The sequence below is a fragment of the Carassius carassius genome, chromosome 43 (assembly GCF_963082965.1).
Source record: "Carassius carassius chromosome 43, fCarCar2.1, whole genome shotgun sequence".
In the NCBI taxonomy this organism is placed as follows: Eukaryota; Metazoa; Chordata; class Actinopteri; order Cypriniformes; family Cyprinidae; genus Carassius; species Carassius carassius.
This window is the reverse complement of record NC_081797.1, coordinates 4606202-4631872: the sequence shown is the minus strand read 5'-3', so window position 1 is coordinate 4631872 and position 25671 is coordinate 4606202. Positions and strand designations below refer to the sequence as shown.

Genomic DNA, 25671 nt, shown 5'->3' with positions numbered 1-25671 from the left:
ATGGACCATGCACACTGGGAGTTTTTAACCCTTTAAGGCGTTGTGATTAAGAAAAGCATGGATTTCCATTCTTTGCAGGACCTCCTGGTTATTTTTCGCAGTTCTCCTCATGGGAATTGTGCGGAAAAAATTCTATTCTTTTGTTTTGGCTGGAATTTCAAAGCACAAACATGTGGTAGTCATTCCAGCACGGGCTCGGAAGTTCACTATCCTAATAATGGGCAGTTAAGACAAACAAACCCCTAGAGTAATGAAAGAAACCAGCCGTCCACTTAAACCGGGGCCAAGATTCATTTCCCAGTCAGGACGGAGAATTAGTGGTGCTGACAGCCATCAGTGGTGAGTCAGAACAGGAATATGAAAGATAAATATATGATTATAAAAATCAATATGTTTATAAAAAATATACTCCCTTTGAAGAAGAAAAACATGGTAAAATGCCCCCCAAAATAAAAGTATCTAACATTGTTTACATTGTTGTCACGATACATTATGTACAGTAGGCCCTACATGTTTTATTCTATGAGTGGGATTCTGTTGGGGAAAAGGTGAATTTCTAAACCATTAGTGTTCAAGCAAAATAACGACTTTCCATAGCGACCCGTTTGGCTGCCATTACTTTTTCAATACTTCTCTTTTATCAACAAAATTTATTATAATAAAACACATTTTGTCAGTGAAAAACACCTGTCCTCTATCTTCCCGTGTGTGAGCATGCGCATAGTTCCTCAAGCAAAATGTTTTACCACAGCATGGTAAATAACTGCATCAAATGTCTTTGTTTTGTTGGCAGTCGAGCTCAAGTGTTTCGTGAGTCTTTAGCTCCGCCCACGGCACGCCTCCAGGAGCTCGGCTGTTGTCGGGGAGAATCGTAAAGCTGTATCTTTTTTTTAAAATAAATATGATAAAACTAAAGAGTTTTTGGAGATATGAAGAATGCAGTACTACTTTACAGGTAGTCAAGATTGACATGAGATTGGGTGAAACTGTGTTATGCTCCCTTTAACAAGAATGCTTTTGTGAGAGGATATACATGTAGAGACATCAGTGGTGTCAATCCAACTACAGGAGGCCAAAGACAGTGAGTGAACTGATATGCTTGCATGCAAAACTGATTGCTCTGGGATGTTTTAAAGCCCGTCATTAACGGCTGTATGCCATGATCATGCTTCCAGATGGAGAGATTTGGCATGGAGATCAGCTCTAAAGAGAGAAAGACATCTTTCTCACATCATTCTCTGAAGATCCACACACTAACATAGCCTACAAACAAACATCTCTTAGTTCTGACAATGCTGTCAAAACCCTAAAGTCTTTCTCTCTCTGCAGTGGTCTCCAACTCCACCATTAAAATTCCTCGAGCCGCTTCGGAGCAGTTTCTCTTCCACAGTGACCACGAGTGGCCCCACTTTCTCCAGCTGTGACGTCAAGGGAAGTGGGACAGAGGAATTCTGGGTAAAGGGAGAGGTGCCTGAACCACTGTGGTATTTATACTCTCACACGTCCAGCTCCTGTCTTGCACATAAGAAGAGGTCCCCAAAACACAGGCCTGTGTGTTTCAGTTGGAAGAGTGGAGTTTGGATTTTGAAGAGGGAGTTCTGGTCCAACTTTGATCTGTTTTGTAGCGTGTAAACACAAAGTTTGACATGTTCTTGCAATCTGATGTGCTCTTGGCAGATGCCACAGAGACACACCACAGAGTTTCTGAATTACACTAGCCTTCTGTCTTTGTTTTGACGTTAAGGAAATAGTTCAGCCAAAAAATGAAAATCGTGAGATCATTTACTCACCCTCATGTTGTTCCAAAGTTGTGTCTTTGTTTCATTCTTGGAGCACAAAAGGAGATTTGAAGAATATTTACAGTTCTTTTCCATAAGAATGTCAACTCCAAGAAGTGCCAAAAAAATTATTTTTATACTATATACTCAAAAGTGTTTTGTGGATGATTTTATTCAGCAAGGATGCATTAAATACATCGAAAGTGACAGTAAGACATCTATGAACTTTTTAATCATCAAAACATCCTGAAAATACAAACATATTGCACTCCCCACAAAAAAATCTTAAACTTATCTAAACATTGATAATGAAGAAATATTTATTGAGAAGCAAATCAGAATATTATAATGATTTCTAAAAGACCATGTGACACTGAAGATTGTATGATGCTGAAAATTCAGCTTTGCATCACAAGAATAAATTACTTTTTTAATATATATATATATATATTCAAATAGAAAACAGTTACTATAACCTGTAATAATATTTCACAAAATGTATTTTTAATCAAATAAATGAACATAAGACTCTTTTTTAAATAGTTTTTTTTTTTTAGCAAAAACATATAAAATCTTACAGGCCCATAACTTTATGGTATGCATTGCATATATGAATTGTAATTTATCTTTTACTGAAAACCATGCCTGTATCTCTCGATCTCTCAGATGTTTTGCAGATGTTTTGCAATGATGTCAAATGCTGTTGGAAATCTTGGTCTCGATGCAAATTAGATTTGATTTATGGTGGATAATGACTTAAATTTCATTATTTTACTCACAAAGCTGGTGTAAAGCTTCAGACATCTCAAAACAAAAGGAAATGGAGTAGTTTCATGGTAGTTTTTTTTTAGCTTGGGATCTATCTATCTATCTATCTATCTATCTATCTATCTATCTATCTATCTATCTCTCTCTCTCTCTCTCTCTCTCTCTCTCTCTCTCTCTCTCTCTCTATATATATATATATATATATATATATAAATATCCAAACGTGATACATTTATCTAAAAAGCAAAATTGAAAGAAATTAGAGATAACTGACATTTTTTTAACTTACTCCACTTGCAGATTATTCCATTTAATTGAAGCATGAAAAATGTTCTTGGTCAAATCCTTTTTAACATGCTGATGCTGTTTTCAAATTTCCTTTAGTATGAAATAATGTAAGCCTGATGATGCATGTATTTTACAGACAGGTTTGCTTCCTGTTGCAGTAACATCTGTTAAACAGCTTTTCTGCCTGTTAGTTCGATAGCATGTACAGTGACTAATGTTGCATGTCCGTACAGTGCGTGTGTAACAGTTCATTGACCTCCTGACCTCACCTATCTTTTCTAATAGACATGGTTATCACACTGCAACAGAGACTGTAGACAGTCTGATTCCCACCCAAATGCATGACCAGAACAGCTGATAGAAGGTGGAACTCTTCATCCGTGGAAGGAAATGGACCATAAATCTGGGTGGCGGGTAAACTGCTCAACACCTGTTTACTCAGGTGGGTCCTTTATCACATGAGGCGTCAAACCTCCCAACTTCACCACACAACACCATGGGAAAAGACAGATATCAGCCACAAAACAACACAATGAGTTAACCAAGTTGGAGACAGGAAGGACACAATCCCCACCCCAAAACCCTAAAACACACCAGATATGGGGTGAGATAGATTTCAACAACACAAAGAGGTAGAAATGTTGGCAGCCCTGAGCAAACAGTTAAAGTCTCTTCTTATCTGTGCTTCACCGTCCAGACTGTGAATGTCAGTCAGCAGCTTTAAAATCAAATCAATGCCTGGAGCCAAGCTAGTAAACTGCCTCAGCCACACACGCATGGACACTCTTTCATTTGTCAGCTGCCGAATCCTCATGTACATCCTTTGATACAGTCTGTCTCTCCATCATTAATTTTGCTTTAACTTTTGAGGCTTGCCAAGAATGTGCCGTTCTAAAAGATAAATGTTTCTTACACTGTGGCTGCGTCCCAATTTGCATACTACTACTATGAGAGTGATATACTTTCTTCAGCTTTTTGGAGGATGTATTATTGTGTACTGTGTGTTCGCATGTTTTAGCAACTAAAAAAAAGGAAAAAAGGAAAAATAAAAAAAGTTAAAAAGGGAACTGACACAGTTATAAAGGATATATAAAGCATAAAATGTTCAACAAAACATGCACTGATACTGAACTTACATACTATTTTCCAAAAATAATTAAATATTTTCATGTTTTCTGTCTGTTTGCTGACATCAAAATCACACATGGGACTAAATATTATATTATTTATGAAATATAATGTGTTTATTAAATATTATTGGGCACATGAAATATTAAATAAAATATTGAATATCATGTGTTTATGCAAATTATATGCATGTATGTATGTGTGTGTGTATATATATATATATATATATATAGTTTGAGAATACAGCCATATATATATATATATATATATATATATATGTATGTGTGTATGTATGTATGTGTATGTATGTATGTATGTGTGTTTTCCATCAGTTTTTTGAAATCACATACCAGACTTTGTTCAGTTTAAAGCTTCATTGATTTTTGAGTTGAATGTCCTTATCCAAATACATGCAGATTTCCCTCGTGTCAACTACGAATTCTCCTCATTTGATAGACTTGGGATTTATTTTTAAAATGCCTGTGGGGGAGGGTTTGCTGGTTTCCCGAATGCGAATCATTTGAAGTATCTGAGGTTCTTGGACTGAATCTAGTCTGGTTTAGGCATCGCTGGTTGGCTCAGGCCTTTCCGTGTCTAATGGCTCACAGATGGGCTCTGCTGGACCCCATTGGGCCACTCAAACTGGATCACCATACAACACATTGGCTTCTTGATCTCATTGTGTAATTTACTCAGACTGGTGAACAGAGACTATTATGTCCAAATACAGAAGGAATTTGTGCAGAACATTGTATTGGATGGCTGTATTCTCAAACTAATTTTGGTTATGCCTGGAATGTAATACCAGCCTAGCTTGCTATTTCTTTTTAAAATAATAGTATGTGATACAATATGTATTGTAGTGAAGATGAAGTAGATGAAATTCATCTGATCTCATTTTAATTCTGCAAGTTGCGTTAAGATTAAAATTTTTAATCCAATTGTAGACGTGACTTAATCTGTCAGATCAATTATTTTTCTGTAAGATTAGAAGACTAAAAACCACAGCTGATATTGTGGTTAATACATTTCTGTTTTTATTGCCTGAATTAAATATAAAACCGTTCATCACACAGAAAACGGGCCAAGTCAAGTGCATTGCATTGTAAAATATGTTTGTAATTACATACTGCTACAATTTTTACTTCTGCATATAATGATATGGAAGAAATAATAATCAGAATATATGTATAGAATGTTGTATCTCACAATACAATGCACTTGGCTTGACTTTTTGTTGTGTCATGGATGAACCAAAATTTGTAACACTTGTGCTTTTTAATGTCTTATTATTTAATTAGACTGTAAAATGTTAATTTCAAATGAAAATAGCCAGAAATGACTCCATAATAAATAAAAACATGAAGACTGTCATGTGATGTTGCCTGTTACCATTCAAAACCAGTGTTTGGAATAACGGCGTTTAAAAGAACGGCGTTAGGTAACGACGTTATTTTTTCAGTAACGCGGTAATCTAACTAATTACTTTTCCCGTCGTTACAATGCCGTTAACGTTACTGAACGTTAAATGCGGCGCGTTACTATGCATTTATTTCATATGCAATCCGAACGCACCCCTGGCTCACACAGAGAGTGAGCAGGGGGGTATTCCAGAAAGCAGGGTTAACTTACCGTGAACTAAAACCTGAACTCTCGGTTGATTAACCCCAAACCTTGCTTACTCGAGGTATGTGGTTCCAAAAACTCGTCCGGGAGTAAGTTAATTCAACTCAGAGTATGTTCCTGGTTAAGACTCAAGACATTCTCAACAGAGCGATGAATCGACGAGTCACTATAGAAACGGACGCTAAGAAAAAGCGTGCCATGCTGTTTCTTTCTTCTTCTTTTGTTAATTAGTTGTTTACATGCTTAGAGCATATCGCCACATAATTGATGGCTGTGCAATCATTTTTATTTTTTTCCATTTAATCTTTAATACTTGAGAATGTGAATTATATTGTTTGTTTTATACTAATTATACATTAAGTCATATCAGATATGTATTTTGATTTAGAATTTAGACATTATAGAAAAATGCCACTCCATGCAGTGAGATATAACATATAATAAATAAAATATATAAATATATATAAGTTAAACATTACCAGTATATATAAGTTAAACATTAAAACATAATAGTCTATATTACATATTCTAATATTATATAATGTTGTGCGGTATCTGTCACGCCCACTGAAGGCTCGCTGAAGTGAACTAATCCTGGAACATAACCTGCTCTGGAGCAGGTTATGTTCAGAGAGTGAGTTGCTATGACAACTAACATAACCTGAAAGTTACCTCCGTTTTTGGAACCGAAAGTTGAGGTTATCCATTTACTTACTCTTAAACATACCCGGGTATGTCACATAACCTGCTTTCTGGAATACCCCCCAGGTGGGTTAACTTAATAACGAGATAAGCGATTATGATTGGCTAAGGCAGAGTCATGTGTTTCATGGTAGCCAATCAGAGCCAGTGTTTTTACACACACGCGCCAGCGGCGCCAAACACACACAGCAACAGCTACACAGAGATTCGCAGCAGCAGCAGAAATGGCGAGTCAGGAGCAATCCGATGGAAAGTTGGCATTTTCAAGGTGGAGATATAAGCACTACTTCAAATTCATTGTAGTCAAAGGCAAGAACGTGCATGTAATGTGTGACACACGCATCTACAAAGCTAGTGGCCAAAAACACTTTTCTTACAAAGAGTGCAGGATAAAACTCTTGCTGTCTGTTGACGTGCAATAAATATCGAAAACAAATTCTTTGACATATAGCAACTTTTTTTTTTTTTTACAGTACCGCAAATAGTTACTTTCCCTGGTAACGAGTTACTTTTATTATAAAGTAATTCAGTTACTAACTCAGTTACTTTTGGGAACAAGTAGGCCTAGTGAGTAACTAAAACTAATTACTTTTTTAAAGTAACGTTCCCAACAGTGTTCAAAACCATATAAATTTTGGGATAATCCCTACTCTTTTACTTATGATTATTATTATAATTTTATTTTATTTTTTACATAGTATTTGGAAGAATGAGATTGACTATATATATATATATATATATATATATATATATATTTGAACTTCTGAATACAATGTTTCCTACACAATCTGGCAAATGTATCTGGGTATTATAGGCCTACATTCAGAAAATTTGATTTGATCCTGACATTTCAAGATCTGTCAATGTCAAGATCTTGTCGTGTAATGCAAAAATTAAAACGTAAAATAATGAAACCTTTTAAATTTCTGAAATTATATCTCATCATATATTAAAATATGGTTTGATTTGGCACAATGCAATTCATTTACACATTGTTGCCTACATTAGGCTATCTATAGAAATTTTCTTGAGTAATCATATCATCCAAAGCGAAAAGTCACCCAGAATAAAATGTGAATAACCACGTGTATTCTGTATTTCAAATCAGTCTTTCACCCTGGACTATCTTTCCAAGCGGAGATTTTGGAGCAGGCTAATAACTTGGAGAAGCTAAAAGTTTTCATCTATGTAAACATCACAGAGTTCATCGTCTGGTTGCGACTTGACATGTGATTGTAGTCGAGAGACATATTGGCTGTCAGGTGACACTTCATCCTCGTAAAGTACGAGATACAGCAGACATTATTCGTGGTGTGTAGCGGTTTAAATGGCAAAGATGTTTTAAAGCAACCATTAGCATCAATAATGGACGGTCATAAATTGTGTTTGTAATGTCACGCTAGGATCAAACAATCCCTCAGTGGGTATAAAACAAATTGGTGTCGTTGATTATTGCTTGTATATCTGTGATTTTGAAGTGAACTGACTGCGCTTACAGACGGCTCCTGTTTCACTAATGAGACGAGACTCCATCTCTATTATGGACCAAAGATTTGTCTGTGTTTGGCTGTGTGTGGAATGGAATAAACAAGTAGTTTATTGCTCATATGTTGCTGTTTTTTTAGCTCACTATATCGTGATTTATGTACAGTAAGTATACATTTTTTATTGATGTTTTTCCTTAAATTCCTTAGAATAATTGAACACTTTTAAATGAGATGTTAATGTATAGTAGCAAAACTATAAAATGAATGTGGATAGCAGCAGTTCAGATAATTTTGTCTTTGGAGAAGTGGATGAGAAGTGTTCGAGTTGCTCTCTTGAACTTGGCTTTTGATTGCAGACTTGCAATTTTGAGAACAGCGGTTCTGAACCTACTATTTGATTCATATTTGGAAAAAATATGGGGCAGGAAATAAAGAGTCCATTGGATGACCTATCCTTATAATCTCATTGATTTTCCATGAGATAACAATGGAGATTCATTTGTAGTTTTTCTTTACTATGGGTGCCATTTACTGTATTCAATAGTGGATATTTCATACTGTAGTATGTTACATTGTCACATCATGACCTCATTATGTGAAGAACGTGATCCTAAAATGTCATATGCACTACTTTAAATTTTTTTTTTTAGGCATACTGTATGAGGAAAGGAGCAGCTTGGACATTCTGTTTAACATCTTTTTATGTGTTTTACAGAAAAAAAAGATGTTTCATGAACATACAGGTGAGTAAATGATGACAAAATTGTTTTGTCTGTCTTGTTTTATTAATTTGCCTATTCCGTTTATTTGTCATTTTGCAAGTGACTTTTTAATCTAGTTTTGTTTGAAAATGTATTTTTTATAACATCTATTTTCCTTTTTCCTTTCATTCTTCATTTTTTTAAGTTTCCATGGTTTTACCATAGTTATATTCCTTTCTAATAAATTTTTGATTTACATCTCATGTCACTATTCTTCTTTTTTTTCCATCTTTTTTTTTTTTCTACGATTCTATCCAACACCACAAAGTTTTTGTAATGTTGGTGGTTTTGGAGTGTCACCTTTTTGTTGTTGTTGTTAATATTGTTATTGTGAATGTATTTCTTTGTTTTTGTATAGCATTACATTAAAAATGTTAAAATAAAATGCCTTTTTGGCAGTTCAGTCAAACAATGGGTCTACAAGGAAGTCTTGATGTGTTGATTCAGGTGTACTGTAAGTTGATTTGCATGCCGTTTTAAAATGCTGTAATGCATCACGTTCTGTTGAATCATCACCAGGTGTGTTTTATTCTCGTTTGCGTGTTTTTCCACAGGTGTTGCGGTGGAATTCCCATCTCCGTCTTCACTCTCATTTACGAGACCCCCATAAATCCAGGCGTGTTTATCATTTCCATCCAATCAGGAGACACATTTATGAACAGGTAAGAACAGGGCAGAAACTCCTCACAGGTGTACAGTCAGAAAGAGGGCAAAGGGTCGAGAGAGGAAATGCAGAATCAGGACCACATGTAGACGCAGTCATTATGGCGGATCAAAGCCCACCAAACTCACAGTCGAGATCAAAAGGGGCCGGGTTACGCTCGCGTGAGCCCTTCAGGGGCTGAGGTGGACTGGACTGCATTAGACATCTGAGTCAAGAGGCTCCAAAACTAACAAGAAAGCAAAATAGAGGAACGGGGCGATTCAGTTAGACAGTGGTACCACCAAAAGACCTTAGTTAGACTATACTCCATATTTAAAGAAATAGTTCACCCATAAATGGAAAAATGTAATCATTTACACACTCCTATGTTGTTCCAACCCTGCATGCCTGAATTAAAAACACAAGGAAATGTTCAGGCAGAATATATGAGCTGTACTTTGCCAAACAACAAAAATTTGCAGTGGTTTATACTACTACTAGTTCCACAAAAAAGCACTTTAAATGTGCCACAAAAGTAGTCCAAATGTCTCATGTGCTATATTCAAAGTCATTTGAAGCCATTTGATGGATTTGCTGGAGGAACTGCCAACTGAGGAACTTGTTCATTGGTAAACTACTACTTTGCTGTAACTCATATGTCAGTTGAAATGGCTTTAAACCTGGTGCAATGTGTTGAAAGGCTCCATATTTATTTAAATGCAAATGTAAATACATTTTTAGTGAATAAAGCTAAGGTTTTGGCCTGTTTGTACTTTTATGATACACAGGTCTCTTTTGGAACTTGGAAATATAAATCACTATCATAAAGAGCACAGTGCAAGAATGTATTCTTAATGAATATATTTCTTCTTTTCCAGTTAAACATTTTAAAAACCAGTAAAAGAATATACATTTACTTGAGATGTGACGAGATATATGACAAGATAAGACTTGTTCGCAGTCAGATTATATTTTTAATACATGCATACTTATTTTACTTTACTGATAGATTCACTTTTTATGCTTAAAACAAGTGGAAAATACACTTGCATTAAGAGGTACTTCCTCTCTGAAAACAAGTCTTCATATCTTGCTTCTCAAGAACATTTATCCAAACTGAAAACAAGGCAAAAAAAGAACATTAATTCAGTAATAAAAAAAACAAGGTGTGAATAATAATAATAATAATAATACAGTTCGTTTAATTTGTCAAATGTCAGATTTTCACAACCCAGAGTTTGTGCATTGAACATTTGTTTAAAGACATATTTTGAATGTTTAGGGGTTCCAAACAGTTTCCTCACAAGTTAAATGTGGCACCCTTTAACTAGCATCTATTAAACTCATGCAATATGTGCATTAGTGAACAACAGGAGAAGTGTGTTTTTGTGATTTATTACGACTTCACACCCCACAAACCACAGATTCACACACAGGAATGTGCTCAGGTGTGCTGGAATTCAAAAATCAACACTTCACATTCTAGAAATAACATCCGTGAACAAAAGAAAAACCAAACCACAGTAACCCGAGAGGTCTGTTATTGGAGACGCAAAACTTCAACAAGTCAAAGCCATTGAGTACATCAACAAAAACACCCTTTAAATATTTATTATTTTGAGCTCTCTTGTTTAAATGGTGGCCTAATCAAATTTAAAACCCCTATTTTCCCATCACAGAATGAAGTAGACAGCCGTAATTACACACTGTTTCTCTGTACACACCTCATAAATGTTGCTTCACACTGCTGATTTTCCTCAGTCTCTTTTTGTTTGTATTATTTGTGGTTGGTCTTTCATAAGTGATGATTAGATTGTTTGGAATACTCAAGCAAGATCTTAACAATATACGGAGGACTTTTTAATGCTGAATGTTTTAAATGAATTAAAACTTGCACTTTTGCCCTAAATCCGTTGAATACCAGGGGAAGGTTTAAAGAGAATAGGCAGTATGCTGTAGTTTAGGACAAACCAAGGCTTTGTGTAGCCATTTTTTTTGAAAGAATGTGCCAGAGCTGTAATGCAGTCCAGACGCTCTCTTTTTTTTCTTCTCCTCCCTCTGTCCTGCGACGCTACTGACCAGCTTCAAACTTCTCCATTTCTAACAACAATAAATGGCTGCCACTCAGACGGTCCTGATCCTCCATTCCAGCCCACCCAAAATCTCAGACCTGGCTGTGAACTTGACCCTGACAGCGCGGCAGAGTCTTCCCCAGACCCACGCTGAGATTGAGGTTCTGATGTTTGACGTGGTTGTATAAGTGAGACCTCGCTCTCTAGAGAGAATGAAGTACAGATGGATAACGTGTGAAGTGTGTTTATTCGTATGTGCGTGTGTTAGCGGCAACTTTTTTGCCATTTTATCACATGCACTGCTGGAAATTCAACTAGAAGCTACATCATGTGGTTTATATGGTTCTAGCTACTCATTTAAAGCATTAGTTAGTACGAACTCATCTTGATAATTAATAATCTTGATAATCAGCTTGATTACCAGCTGGCTGACCTGGTAGACCCCCTTGGACTAGCAACAAACCAGATAAAAATACATTTTCAAGGACTATAAACCATAATGATCATCGTAATGGGTATAATTTCAGACAAAGATGGTCTATGCCTGTGATATACTGTATGGTCATCATCTAGTCCAGATTGGCCAAGAAGGGCCAAGAACTGGTTTCCACTTAGTAGACAATCTTAATCAAGTTGGTTAGAACTTGTAGATCACATTTGACTAGCAATGGCATTGGACTAGTTTCAATCAAAAGGCAAAGCTGGTCTAGATGATTGATCAACTGGTCTAAAAGCTAATGGACTTGGTTTCCTTCATGCAGATTATGTGAGATAAGAAGACTTGGTGGACCATCTTGGACTACATATCAACCAGCTTGACCAGCTAAAACCACTATAGCCTGGTTTTCTAAATCAAAGGCAAAGATCTGCTGGAAAACAGTGTGATGTTTGAAGGGCAGAGTGTTTAGCTGTTGTCTCCACTAAATGATGGAGAAGCAAAGAATGTTCAAATGAAACAAACTGATGTGTTGGACAAAGAAATTTCAAAACACATTTGAGAGACAAGTTTGTTCTTACGCTTGTCAAACTGTACCTGTTCTCCAAAGAACTGTAGAAGAACTGGAATCGAGGGAAGCATTTCTCTCCCTCTTTCCTTTCTCCGAGACAAGAGTTTGATCTAAAATTGGGTTTATTTAAGGGTTTGAGATCTTGGCCAAATGTGCTCTGACATTAATTAGAAACAGCTCAGCTCAGGTGGGAGGAGGAAAAGAGTGGCTTGTGGTCTGTAAATAAGAGCCAGTCCGTTTTTATCATCTTTTGGAGAGCCTTGGATTGACATTCCTCCCTGCTTGAGCCTGATGCTCCTGCCTGACATCATTAAGGAGGAATGCACGCCGTACGTTCTGTTTTAGTCCCTCCATTTCATGTTTTAATTCCCCTCTTCCCGATTGCCAAGTATGAACACCCCCATTCATCAGGACCAAAGCCTGGCAAACACTCAAGAAAAGCTAAGGCTGTTTTTTGGCTCCGTGGTACCTGCAGACGCTGTAGCTGTCAAGATTTTCACTGACCTACTTTCTGCCAGTGGTGAATATGAGTTATTAGAGGCGCCCAGGGGGCTGAATTTTTCTCTGGACGTATGCAGAGCTCGCCTTTCCCCTCTCCTACTCAGCGCTGCCTTTGTCTCTGCAGAGAATGATATAAATCAGCCAACGGCTGGGAGGGAAGAATGAAGCTCTGTAGAGTCTCGGAGGGGGTGTTGAGCAGAGCTGCTGAATCCAGTGGTTTCAGTGTCTGTGGATTAATATCTTCCTGCTGATAGGGGAGCCATGCTTTATCTGAACATCCAAATCCTTCTCAAGTCCACTACAAATAGATGAGTCCTTCAAGAGCATATTTAGTGATGGTGCTGGACACAGATAAAGCATCGTGCTGGACAAACAAGGACTTTAAGGGGTAGCTCATCCTAAAACTAACATTCTGTCATTATTTATTAACTATATGTCATTCCAAACCCATCTTCCACAGAACACAAACAGAGACATTAGGTAGAATGTTCACTCTGCTCTTTTCCATTTAATTAAGTGAATGGGGACCAAGACTACTACTGTTTTTGTTTAGTCATATGACTTCAGTTTCTCTATCACTAAATCTCTAGACATGCTTAGACCTGAATCGTGATTCATTTACAGTTCATGAAGTAAATATTGACCCACTGAGTGGTTAACAACTTTTCTGGGTGACTAGTAAACTTGAACTTATACACAAAGTAACAGATAAACTCAGCACTGATGAGTCTGTTCCACACACTGAACTTGTGTAAAAGTAGATGAGATCTTCCGAGCTCCCGCAGTTCTTCTCAATAAAACACCTCAGAATTGCATAACCTGTTCGCACTGGTGTTTACCTTCTCACTTATTGTCATTCCAGCATGTGATACATCATGGGAACAGCCTCTAGAGATCGTAAGATCTGCGTCCACATGTGCGTGCAATGACATAAACTTGCCCTGTGCAGCATTTTGTGAGGGAGGACAGACATTCACACAAAGGTGTTTGTCCTCATGTCTCAGCGGTTAGGCATTGGGGATTAGGATGCTTTTATTAGATTTTACAAAGGAGGCTTGGAGAGCGACCGGACATGCCCAGGCATGCAGTGAGTGTTCATTACATGTTTTTAGCATGTAAACCTTAATTACATAAGAGGGGTCTTGTTCATTCTTACAGAGTGATTCACATGTTCTGGGACTTTACAACACAAGAGCGTTAGCAGCCTCTTAAAACATCTTAAGATGAACCCACATGTAGACCTGCAGCTGTGGACGGAGGAGGTTCGTTTTGAACAGGTGTGGATGCATTAGACACCGGAGGGCATGTTCCCATAGTGACCAGTCAAAATAATGATAGGATATGAGATGCGTGTTCACTGGCAGAACAGAACACCAAATCAAGTTACACTTTACACATGCACGCACACTTGTTGATGATTTATTTGGCAAATGTTAACTGCTACTAGTGTCTGCTTCAACTTGCGCTTAGAAGTACACACTCAGCCTTTCAAAATTAAAATACAGCAAAGCAGAAGTGTTAAGTAGTCATTATATTCACCTCAGAAAGTCTGAATTCCCAACTTCCTACTCAGAACCATTGGAACAATTTGAATCCCGGAACTCCAGTTCCACAGATGAGATCACATGAACATGGCAGCCTCCATTAAAATGTACAATGCTAAAATTCCTACTTGCATGATATCTGTAAAAAAAAATGTTTGCAGAGACAAAAAAAAAAACATTGGTTGGCAACAGTAGCCTAGAGGGCAAGTACGCCAATGCATAATGCTGTTGTGTTGGAGGCATCCTGAGTTTGAATCCTGGCTCGAAGACCTTTCCTGAACCTGCCCTCCCTCTCTCTCTCCCACTTCGCTTCTTGTCTGCTCTCCACTGTCATATCATGATAAAGGCAAAACACCAAAAAAAAAAAAAAAGTTTCTAGCATTGCATGTGGTTATTTATTCTCCACAAATTGAGGTGCATTCTTGACAGAAAAGCTAGCTGTAACACTGCTACTTTGTCTTCCAGCCACAGAAAATAGAACAACTTTGGTCAGAAATATCAATTAGGAATATCCTGTATATGACATTAAATGGATTATTAGGGCAGCAGTTCCTCTGGAGTAGTCTGGGGTCTAGTGTCTTGCTCAAGGTACAGCTCTGATCAAACCAGCAAATTTGAGCTTTAGCTGCTAAACCATTCCATTGGGTATAGCATGAAAGCATGGTTTAGATTGACTCTTCATTTTCAAAGATATTTTCCTGTTTTGTAAGATTTGGAGTGACTGAATCATCCCTTAGACCCCAAATGACACTTTACCCAAGGCTCATCATAAAACCTCCCGGACATCTGGTTCTTATGGCATGCAAAACCACCCGACAGTCACACCACTGTTATATGGGAGCCAGTCTCCTGAGTACACTTATTACAGGGACAACCCTCCTGGAATGACCTGGGGTCAAGTGTTTGCCCAGGATGACTTATGGAGTGGCCCTTGTGCACTCAAACCAACAACTAGATTTTTGTAGAACTTCATAATAAGTTTGTTTCTAATTACCTAGTTTATAGCAATGATCCAGTAAGGTAAATCTTGTGGACTAAACTATCTAATTCTTGGGTTTACCTTGTCTCCTGTCAAGGTAAGCTGTTGTTACTGTATGTCATCCATCTAAACTCTTCCTTCGCTCATTCTGTCGGTCGCATTGGGCTGTCAAGATGAGTGCCATTGTGGCACTTCTGATGTTACGTAAGCTTCCAATCTCTTCATGCATCAGCTCTGAACAAAAGGCAGATCCTCTCCATGTTTTGGATTTTCCACCTTCATCCTTTGACTGGCTGCAAGTCAAGCTTGAGGAGAGCAGACAAGAAGGAAAACTGTTTATGAGGGTCGAAAACAGAGATACTGGATTCTGGTAAATATGACTTTTTATACATACAGGTGTCTTTAGAGCATCATTGCTTTGAGACTTCACTTGATATATCCAGAAAGTAGCTGATATCAGTCCAGGAGATGAAGGAAAGGCACTGAAAGGGAGAGAGAGAGAGTGAGAGATGGTAATCATTACAGGACTTAAAATAGAATAATTAGAGGAGCTGTGTGTACTGTTCCTCTGCCTGCGCTGACCACAAGTACAGCCATTTACTCTTGATGCTTTTCCGGTACCGGCCATTTAGCACTGTTTTCTTTTTGTTACTTTCTTTGTCTATTTTTATGTTTGGAAGATGTTGAGGCTATATGAGGGAAATCCTTTTCATTGTAGGAAAATATACCTAATATTGAACTCATTGTGTGGTTGTTGCAAGGGTGTTGTTATCAACAAGCAGTGTTGGGAAGGTTACTTTGTAAGTGTAATAGGTTCCAGATTACAAGTTATCCTGTTTAAAACGTTGTAAGTAGTGTAATCATTTCAGTTACTTTATTAATGTAATTAATTCATTTGATTACTTTTCTAAATTTGTAATGAATGTGTTCAACTGTAAATCATTTTCAAGCATTTAAAGCAGTCAGGGATAACCTCACAGCAGTACTCAACATTGATTACTGTCAGACTTTCAGAATCCTTAATCACTTGAATTAAGATTATAATAATTCAATTTTAAAGCGCAGCAACCTCTAAATCAGACTTTAGCACCTCTTTTTACTTTGAGATTGTTCTGAGGTTAAATGCAGATTAAAAATCATAACAAGATATAGTTTAATAGCTATGATACTGTTTGTGAAATCAAATCATTGCATAGCTATGACAGGAAACACTGGTCTCTTACATTGCTTTGGAAAATAAAACGGTAGTTGTCTAATACTGGACGCTAGAGCCTCGTGCAGAAACATGCATCGAAGAAGTAATACTGGAGAACTCAAGTGTAACATATTTTTTCACCCTTTTATATATGGTAGGCAAATCATAAGCCAGTTTGGCATTCAGATGCCACTGAACAGGGGTGCGTTCTCCGATAACGTTGTCTCTTAGCGCGCTACGAATACTCAAAAGGTACACCTTAACTACAGGTATACCTTTGCTACGTGTGTTCTCCGAACTATACCTTAGGATGTTGCTTAAGGTAAACCTTCTTAAGTTCGACCTTAGCAGTTGCTGTCCATGGTGGAGGTGCTGAATAAGTTGATATCAACGCCTCGGTGATCGATTGTGCGCTCTTTCCTTCACAGCGGTAAAGGTAAAGTATTGAGAAAACAATGTTCTTTATAAAGAAGCGTTTTAGAAATAGTACAAACTGCATTTATTGGGGCTTATTGAAATAAGTACATGCAGAAATAAATACGAGTATGTGTTTATAATTTAGCAAGTGTACAATCCCAAACCCTCACGGCCATAAGTGTGTTAATGTTCTCCACAACGTATGCTGATTATCCACCAGCCGTATCACATTATTGGCGTAAATCGCTCATTTGTGTAATTGGATGATTTCCTCAATAAAAGCAAACATGAGAGACATACCGACATTCACTATGTCGGGGAAAAAAGTCCGCAAAAAGAGATCGCCCAGCCACACTGAGGTCTTACTCAGCCCATATCCATCCCCAACAACCTCCAGAAAACTCCACCACGGCATAACAACGAAGAGCCGCCAGCAGCTGAATTTCGGGGCTGAGGGGGTAGCTCCGTCGAGTTTGTCTTGACAAATCTGGGCCAACAAGATGCAAGAGCTGCAGAATTTGCTCCCGTGGCAGGCAAAATGTTTTACAATGGTCTCTTCTGACATGGTAGTCAGTGGACTAAAATGTTCTCTCTTATAAAGTAGTTGACATACACTAACTGGCTCCGCGGACGCCGCCGTCTTTGATTTAAAACAAGTACTCGCTGTCTCGCTGCCATAGCTATAAAGTTCGTGTAAACTAATCTTTCTTTATATAGACTCCTAAGCCTTTTCTGTCAAATGGTTCGCCAGCTGATGTGCCTTAGGATAGTAATTAAAAAAGCTAACAACCATTAGTGTATGGAAACTTTATTAATGAAAACACTTCCATACACTGGGTGTAGGCTATAACAACTTAAGTATTTTATGTGTATAATTTTAAAGTAAAGTAAAAATGTAATTTTATTACTAAATCAGATTTTATATTAAATGTTCATATAAAATTTTCTATGTGTAATTAAACTGCGATGTAAAAAATCTTTTTGTGTAGTGGTGGCCACTAGCGGTATGAACCGTCAGCAGCGATAAGGTATAGCTAAGAGCGCTCCAGACCAACCTTACGAACGCATGACTTACAGAAGGTATACTTAACTAAGAAGGTTTCGGAAACCACGTATTAACGATAAGGTACTACTTAAGGTACAACTTAAGAACGACGTAGCGTTAAGGTAGTTTCGGAGAACGCACCCCTGGTCTGTGTGTTTGTGTATAATGTATAATGTATTTGTGTGTGATTACAGTGGAGATCTGAAAGACGGGAATTAGGCACTTGAACCAACTGAGTGAAAGACAAATTTTTGTTGGCATCTTGATGAAAGCATCAAAGTAGTGGAACGGTTCTCATTTGAACAGTGCATTTCCTGAAGTCGGTACATAAAATCAAGAGGGAATATACAGATTATTCAACAACCAGACTGAAAAAAGCAATGCATCAATCAATATAAGAGGGGCCATTTTTCCTCTGGGACTCATTTCCTACAACAAGCCACAAAAAAGGTTCTGAGCTTGATGCTTGCTAAATACTTCCATTTGATGATTCCTGACTGCTCATGAAATTGACATGCACTAATTTAAAAAAATGATTGACTGTTTCTTTTTTGTTTCCAGGTCATATACAAAAGTCTGGAAACAAAGATGGTCGGAATTTTAAAAAAAAATCAAAAGGGATATTCTCTTCTGTTGCAGTAGTGTTTAATCGTTCCCAGAGTGTGTGTGTTTCGCTGACATCGGTACTCTGAATGGTTTAAAGCATTAATTAACGATATCAATGTTTGATCTGAATTGCAGTAAAATGTATTCAAGATGCTGAATTACTTTTTTTATTGTTAGCATTCATATTTTTAGCCCTAAATTCAGATTCCTTTGATTGTGAGGTTATTGATTAATTGATTTCAATTAAATGACCCAGCCAGAACTCTTAACTAACCATAACCCTGACTAATCCTAACTCTAAGGCTAGTATTTACTGGAAAATCAGCAGTGTTGGGAAGGTTACTTTGGAAATGTAATAGGTTACAGATTACAAGTTACCCTATTTAAAATGTAATAGTAGTGTAACTTTTTTAATTACTTTAATAAAGTAATGTAACTAATTACTTTTGAGTACATTTTGATTACTTTTATAAATTTCTAATGAATGTTAATTTGCAACTGTTAATCATCTTCAACCATTTTACACCATGCAGGTTTAACCTTACAGTAGTGCTCAATACTTTCGGACTTTCATCATTCTTCATCACCTGAATTAAGATGATCACATTTGAACACATCCACCACACAATCAGACTTTAGTACTGCCTTTTACTTAGAGATTGATCTGAAGTTCAAAGCAGATTTTAAATCAAAAGAAATAGTTTATAGATACTGTTTTTGAAACCAAATCTTTGCATAACTACAGGCATCTAACTGCATTTAACAATGGTTTGGGGAAAAATAGTTAATAAAAAAATAAAAGCATATACATCAACTCAAATACGGTTATCTAATAAGCATGTGTCCTATTTTGTGTACTAAACTCCTGAAACATTGGTGTCTTTCTGAAACACTGCTGTCTCTTTGTATATGATATGATGATAGTTTCTCAAAATAAGTAAAAAATGCTCATGAAATGACTGCACATTCACTTCCATTATCCACCCATCTCTCTCATGACTTTAATAAGTGAAGATTTTTATTTGACTTTTACCATGTTTTGTAAGTGCAATTTTGTTTTTTTGGCAAATGAATTACCACTTGTATTTATTTTTACTACAAATTCCATAGTTAAACCACGGTTAGTGCCATACCATAGGCTACATTAATTTTCCTAAGGGTTGTGTTTTTGTATCCACTAGCTCCCCCTTAAACCTATGATAAAATATGATGATTTGTCTGCTAACTTACTACTGTAACATTACAAAAGATAATAATGACGTCGTTTATACAGTATTTTGAGGGATTGCGAGCAATGTGCTGCTGCTGCTTGACTACGTAAACAAAGACAAAACTACATTAGCATATTTACAGATGAAACTGACCTGCACCTGAAACCCTGAACAGAAGTGTCGCTTCTCTGCTCCAGCTGTGCGCTTAGACGGTTCACTCCGGTCTCTCTCTCTCGCATTGATTACTCGGAGTCTGATCCAAACCGCTCGGCGGAGGCGCGGAGAGCGCGCGAGCCCAACCATTGCCAGTCACGACTAACCGATTCATGATTTATTAGAGATTTAATTATCGAATGGCGGATTCGGAAATAATCGCTTTAGTATATTCGGCCTGCAATTATACAATAACAATATTAAAGTAGAAGGCCAAATCGTCTGCCAGGCCACCGGGAATAGTCCCGGTTCTCCCGGTGTCCAGTCAGCGCCTTCCACAGACACGCAGAATGTGCAGGATTCATATTCAGTCTTTTTGCGGCTTAATATTCACAGACATCAGTCCATATCGGGTTTTGATTCAAGTGTACTGACCTACTTTTGATTTATTCGTCCAAAATGTGGCATATTGCGTCCGCGTTATAGGCTGAATTCCATTTTTATGACTGGATTCTACGAATGTGTTTTCCGCGTCTCGGAGATTATGGGCCATATGTCTTAGTGCAATTTGGGAAAGAAATAAGCTGTATGTGGATGTGTGTAAATATTCAAATGTAATCCTCTTTGTAATCGTTACAATTTTCATAAGTAACTGTAATTTAATTACTCATTTTTTCTAAGTAACTGTAACTGATTACTGTTACATTTATTTTGTAATTAAATTACGTAACGCCGTTACATGTAGTTACTCCCCAACACTGAAAATCAGATGGTGTAACAGAGTGTTTTCCTCCATATAGCAGACTTCAGTGGGACCCAACGGGTTGAAGGTTCAAAGTGCAGTTTCATTGTAGCTTCAAAGGGTTCTACAGGAACCCAGCCAGGGAATATGGGTCTTATCTAGTGATACGATCAGTCATTTTCTTTGAAAAATGTAAAAATGTATATACTTTTAACCACAAGTGCTTGTTTTGCACTAGCTCAACTTCATGCATTATGTAATCACGTTGGAAAGGTAATGTGTGAGCAGAAGCAGAAATACTGACTGATAGTGAATGTGCAAAGAAAGTCAAACAGCCTTTACAAAAAAAGATGTTTTTCGTCCTACCCTACCTTTTTTGAACCGAAGTACACAGCCGAAGAACTAACCACGCGTGACCTTTCCAACATGATTGCATGAAGCGTACATTGTGGTTAAAGTATAGACATTTTTCTTTTTTTAAGAACCCTTATTCCTTGACTGGGATCATGTAGAGACCTTCGAAGCTGCATTGAAACTGCAATATGGATCTTCCACCCATTGGCCACCATTGAAGTCCACTATATAAGGAAAAGTCCTGGAAAGTTTTCATCAATTTATTTTCAACTGAAGGAAGAAAGACATGAACATCTTCGATGACATAGGGGTGAGTAAATTATCATGCTTTTTTATTTTGTAAGTGAAGTAATCCTGTAAGTAGCAAATCCTGGAAAATGAGAGTATTGGCTATTAAAAAAATGGACACGGCCTTTGATATGTCGTTACCAGACAGTAGGAAATACTACACCGCAATTTACCTTGTAACTATTTTGAAAACCGCTATCAGTATTGCTAAATTTTGGTCAAACATTGTTAGCATTTGTAGCAGGCCATGGCGAACCTTTTAGAGCTCCCAAAAGTGATGAAGTTTACAAATGGCATGCTTGGTGTTGTTTATATTGTAGCCGTAGCAGAACTAAATACAATGCAATTTGCAGGAAACGTGCTGTAAATTCACCAACCCAATTAAACTGGACTGTATTACAAGCTGCTGGTGTAACCGAAGCCTTATTTTAATGCGCTCATTAATCAATGCCAAACCTACAGGGCTCACAGCAGCCCATGTAATTAACTCTTTAAACACAGGGAATAAAAATCAGGGCTGATTGCAGATACCAGTTATCCTTCCTGAGGGACGCAGACCATTAGCTTCCTAATGGGTCTTGCCCCGCAGAGGCGTAAACCATCAGCGGAACTGGCTCTGGTCCAAACCACAGGCCTCGTTACACCGCGGGAAACGTAGAATCACATGTACACTCCTTTGGTGCAATTTTTTAAATACCCATCATCTGAAGATGATCAGTGTCTCCATGACTTCGGTTAATAATCTGAGGTTGTGGAATTCCAGTGGCATCCTGTTGGTAGAACACTAGGTCATAAGAGTCAAAAATGAGCTAGTTGGGTTGTTTTGAGTAGCGTTGCCATCTACAATTACGTTTTGGTACCAGGAAAAACTCATTTGGTGCTGGTTGTGCCAGCAGCAGTTGATGAGATGAACAGGCCCATATGTGGTTTAAGAGGGGTTTGTTGCACTGTGCAATTAAACATAATGTAGAATGACATGGAGAGGAGAGTCAGCGAGAGAGAAATGTTTAACCGTAAAATAGCCTGCGCCATTCATTTGAGTAATCAGTTGCGGGATGCGAGTTTAATAGCCTTTAATGATCTGTTTCCTGATATCAACTCCACTCAACGGTCAAAGTGCTCAGCCATTTATGAGATTAGAAAACACATTTTCTGAAAATAGCTCCATTCGTACCTCGCCCATGTTCCTTAATGAAATGGAAAAGTAAAAAAAAAGAAGTGGAACCTCTGAGGGAAACAGTTGTACTCTTCTTGTTCTCTAGCGTAAAGAGAAAACAAACTGCAGAACAAATTAACGCTAACCTTAATTTCTACTTTTACAGGAGTAGGTCTATAAAAGGAGCTCGGAGGAGACGCGGCTGCTTTTAGAAGCGAGTGGTTGCATTTTTAAACCTTTGGGTTGGTTTTGGCAGTGTTCTCATTAAAACGACCTTTGTGTTTCTCATTATGCGGCTCATACTGAAGAAGTTAGCAGCTCGAACTCTGTTAGCAGAATGCTAATCACACTGAATGCAGTCCAGGTGAGAGTGGAATTCACAACCAAGAGGTAAACACCAAACACATTTGGAGGCAGACCTCGGAGGTCAAATGCTAAGCTCTTTTGTGCTAGATCTCTGTGAATGTAAAATGTTTACAGGGTCTCTGGTCAAGTGATCCATGCATGTGAGGCCATATACACATGACCTTTAATTTAGTTACTGCTGATAGACTTTTGTGAAGCTAACGCTAGTTACAAATGTTAAGAACACTCATCCAGCATTAGCATGTGATCTTCTGCAGCTTCAAGAGTTTGGGGTTCTTTTATTTGGGGGGGGGGGGGGGGGGGGGTTTGCATGTAAATTGTCTGTTAGTGTGTGTGTTTATATGTATGTATATAAAGTTTATTTGCATATTACAATATATAGCTTACATTTTTTAATAGGTTAATTTATTTATAAAATATAATAGGTTAATTTAATATTCAGTATATTCAATTTTATAACTATATAAGTACATTTACATTTACATAAACATTATGTATAATTTACTATTTCTGTTTAAAAAATCTACAAAAAATATATAATAAATAATTGATCTCGCGTCACACCTTTTTTCAAAATCTATACATTCATATATAATTCACATAATTAATGTAATATATAATTCATATGTGTGTGTATGTGCCTGTGTTTATACATATGTAAATACATATGTTTCTTGTGTTTGCTTCATATATAACACTTAAGATTACATTTATAAAAATTACATAACATTGATAAAAAAAATTTTTTTACGTTTTTTCTACAGTGAATGATAGTCCAGTTTGGAGACTCAAACACATAGCTCATAGCAATTATGTTCTGCATAAAGGACCACAAAACACCACCGTCCCTTTACTTTCCAAATGAAATTAGACGGTGCCTCAGAGGTTTAAGTGAAAACACCTGGTCAGTGTATAAAGCGGTGGACTACATGTTTTCAGGCTTTGGCATAAAGTACAGCTCCCTCCATCTTGCTCCACGACATTGAAACAGTCATCCTAGCAATGGCACCGATGCACTTTTAGACCCCTACAGAGTTTTACAGAGCACCACCGTAAAGTCCAAGCACGATCTTTCCAGGATTAGTCTTTCCATGATTTAACGCTGCTCTCTCCTGACCCCTGGAATGCAATGTATGATAGATCTATTTTCTTACATTGTTTCACCTGCTCTAAATAGAACCACATGTTGTGAGGAACCGCCTCAACGGTCTTTCAGCCCTAATGGGAAGCACATTGGGGGGTTACAAGGAGGCGCAGACAGCCGAAGGGGCTTCCATTAGACCAAAGCGTGACACATAGAGGAAGACGAGGGCAGTGTATGAAGATAATATCACAAATCAGAGGTGAATTATGGGGCAATGCCATGAATGCAAGTCCCATCAAAATCCAAAACCCAGTCAATCTCCAGTCCCAAGTTACTGTGAAGTCTGTGTAGGGTTAGAGAAGAATCTGATAGGTCTCTCTGCTCGCTTGTTCTCTGATTAGGATGATTTACGGGTTTGAAAATGTAAGTTTTTTTGTCATGTTTTCCTCAGTAAAGAATTGTCCTGCTGAAAAGACTGTTTAAACCAGCCACTCCCAAAACACACTTTGTTTTGGCCAGATTTTGGCCAGAAATGGTGTCAACCCAGTTCTTTTTTTTAATTGTACATCAAGTATTTTGGGGCATTTAGCTATAGTTTGCTGGATTTAACTGGATCTTATGTTTTTACCACTTGTCAACTAGCAACCAAAACTACTTTAAAAGCATGAAAATTTTACAAAAACTAGCAGAATATAAGCATTGGCCAGGCGAAAACATTACATATGGTTTAAATTGTTTCTTCTTCAGCAATGTGAAACAGTCAACTTGTGTGATTTAGTTGTACATTACTAACTTGTGTACAAAAAAACTAATTAAACTAGCCCATCAAACTGATTTTTTGTTTTAGCCAATTGTTAAGTATCAGTAAAAAAGTGCCAAAAACCATCAAAAATGAGCGAAAACTAGCTGAAGTCAGGCTGCCTCATTAAGCTTAGACAAGAAAACCACTTTAATATGATTTAAACCATTTGTTTCTTTTTAAGCAATGTGTAGCCTACTTGTCAAGCTAACAGGTACCCAAAAACTGCTGCAAAATAATCTCAAATTAACAAAAACTAGCTGAATATCAGCAATGGCCAGACTGACCAATAAACCGAGACCAGAAAACCACATTAAGTTGGCTTAAACGGTTTCATCTTTAGCACAGTGGACACATCAACCAGTGTGATTTTTGTTGAACATAAACTTGTGTGACTAACTTGTGAACAAATCTGTAACCTTTCAAACACGCTAAACTTGGCAGAAAAACAGTGTCTTTAGCTGGAAAGCACTTGTTTCGGGAAGCACATTGTGATTCATGTATTTCACTCCAGATTAGCATTAGCCTGGATCCATTTCAAGCTTTACCCTGCTGCTCATGTTTTCCTGTATGAAAGTTAGCTTTAAATTCCTTCATACAGTGATCTCACTTCTCACACAGCTGTTTTTTTAAAGCTGTCTAGCAATTAGCAGTAGCTTATTAGTGATGGCAGCCTTGTTAAATATGCCCAGGATTAAGGTTTCTAAACTCATTTATTCTTTTATCACTGTCATGTGCCATTTTTCGATGAGTTCTCAGTGAAATGTTTGGTTTTTTGAAGCATTTAGCAATTGCAAGTGCATCTTTTACTGTGCAACAATGACATCTGGTGACTGTGAAGGTAACAACAGGCTTGCTCCAATCAAAAATATTGTCGCAGACTCCGTTTTTGGATTTATTTTAGGCATTGTAAATGCCCCACATGCGTCACCACAGGTTATTTATGCATTTTCTACATACAGCACATCTGT

The 25671-nt window shown here is 37.4% G+C and overlaps 1 long non-coding RNA gene across 1 annotated transcript; it reads left to right on the top strand.

Annotated features, from left to right (window-relative positions):
* The first annotated feature begins 9038 nt into the window (after positions 1 to 9038).
* On the top strand, positions 9039 to 18866 carry LOC132125040 (uncharacterized). The gene is made up of 3 exons (XR_009426837.1): positions 9039 to 9200; positions 18136 to 18264; positions 18503 to 18866. It is a non-coding gene; the product is annotated as an uncharacterized LOC132125040 (long non-coding RNA).
* The last annotated feature ends 6805 nt before the right edge of the window (positions 18867 to 25671 follow it).